The following is a 1,963-nucleotide window of genomic DNA, read 5'->3' as shown; positions in this document are numbered from 1 at the left end:
AGGTTTTGTCATGCTGGAATAAATGTACTTTCTTGCACTTGTATTTTTCATTCCTTATGCAGGCATGCTGAACCTAAGCCTCTAACTTCACTGTGAACAACACGGAAGAACTTTGTCTAAGTAATGAATCAAATCAACAGAGAAGACAAGGAAACGTTATGTTCTGTGCTTGTATTTCAAGAAAGCCTCCGACAGTGGGTGGGCGGGGCAAAGTGATGCCTGCTGGACATGCAAAAGTGATAAAACTGCGAGTACAGCTGCACCGATGCTATGAATGTTACTTTAAACTAGTGCATTGAGCGCGTCCACTAAATATAAAAAAATATGCATGTCCCGTGACCGTTCCTCGCAAGAAAAGCACACCGCGATCGGCCAACAGCCTGGCAAATAAGCACACTCTCAGTCGGCAGCACCCCTATGTGACAGCCGCTGGCAGTCATTGCTTCCAGTGCCAGCCTGGCGCTCTCGGTCGGCACACTAGCCAGTATTTTCTTGGCACTGTGCTCAAATGGCATCGCTGGCCACGGATGTCTGAACAAAGACGCCATTTTATCAAGGCTTCTCACCTAGGCCTACTTAGGCCTACTGTGCCTTGTCATCCCAGCAGTGGTGAGTAGGGCTGTAGCCATGCCACCGCAGGCACAACGACTGCGTCTGCACATGCTTTTCAGCTCGTGCCTCAAGGCGGGTGTAATGTTGAAATTTGCAATGAGCTTGTGAAGAGTTTTTCTAAGTCTGAGTTGGGCAGTGTGCAAGACTTTGGAGCTGGCCACTTTGAGGTCACCTTCAAGTCGAAGCCTGCTGTCCGGAGAGACATTGCAGTGCAATTTCCGTACCGCATGATGCTGAGCACCGTGGTTCCAGTTTTTAGTTTTCCAGTGGACATCGGCGTGGCGGAGCTGAGAGGAGCCCTAGAGCAGTATGGACCGGTGGAAAGCATCGTCCTGGAATACGTGCCTGGATTCAACGCTGTGCCGAGCTGGACTAGGCACGTGTAGATGGAAATGAATTTGGCGCTGCCCAACTTCCTGCAGGTAGCCGAGTTCTCCGTGCTGTGCGAGCACGAGGTAGCCGAGGGTGTCGCACGCGTTTGCCGGCACTGTGGTTCTCGCGACCACGTGTGGGCAGTGTGCGACGTGCCTTTGTGCGCGTGCTGCGGGGTGTTTTTTACTTTGGACAGCAGCAGTTAATGATGGATGGCTCACTTCGTGCACTGCCACATGCTGAATTTTCCCATCGATTACCCAGTCATATGGGCGGGATAATTTGCTGATTTATGATTTTTCTTTTGTGCGTGTTTACTGCTGGAACCTCCTTGTATTTTTATGTACCCACTCCTGTTATGTCTCGCTGCACAACACAACAGTATGCGTAAGAAATAAATAAATAAACAAATAAAACTCAGTAAAGCAGGCGCTTGACCGCTCTACCGCATATGCATGTTTTGCCTGATGTGTAAAACCAAATAGTAGGTGAAACAGGTCACTTCATAAGTGGAGCCCTCCTGTTAGAAGACTTTAGTGTGTAACAGACCGGACACCTAGCTGCTGTATTTATTGTGCGTAGGCCACTGTTACATTCATTATATGCAAGCGTTTCCACATCATTTCATGCTGCCTGCTAATAAAATTCTAACTCCTTTCTCATTTCCTTTATCACTTACATTTTGTGTTAATGGTGCAGCTGGTAAGAAAGGCCTTCCTGCTGCAACGACTACAGACCACAATGACAATGTACAGCCGGCCAAATCTTTAACTGGCTCAGGTGTTGCATCGCTAAATGCACCTTGTAAAAGATTCTTTTCGGCTGCACTGCTGGCATAATCATGCTGTAATGGGCCTTTTTCACATTGGGAGAGCGCCCCTAGCGGCTGCCGCCGAATCATAATTGGTGGTTCGGTCGGTTGGTTCGCGTCGCGCGGTCAGCAGTGGTCGGTGCGTTGTTCCGTCCGTGCTTTGATCGG

The 1,963-nt window shown here is 49.0% G+C and overlaps 1 pseudogene; it reads left to right on the top strand.

Annotated features, from left to right (window-relative positions):
• Positions 1–627: 627 nt before the first annotated feature.
• LOC149327003 (uncharacterized) lies at positions 628–1,227 on the top strand (annotated as a pseudogene).
• Positions 1,228–1,963: the final 736 nt, after the last annotated feature.

This window comes from Amblyomma mixtum, chromosome 10 (assembly GCF_055824585.1).
Source record: "Amblyomma mixtum isolate Tamu chromosome 10, ASM5582458v1, whole genome shotgun sequence".
Lineage (NCBI taxonomy): Eukaryota > Metazoa > Arthropoda > Arachnida > Ixodida > Ixodidae > Amblyomma > Amblyomma mixtum.
The sequence above is the reverse complement of the archived record's forward strand: the minus strand, read 5'-3'. Positions and strand labels throughout refer to the sequence as shown.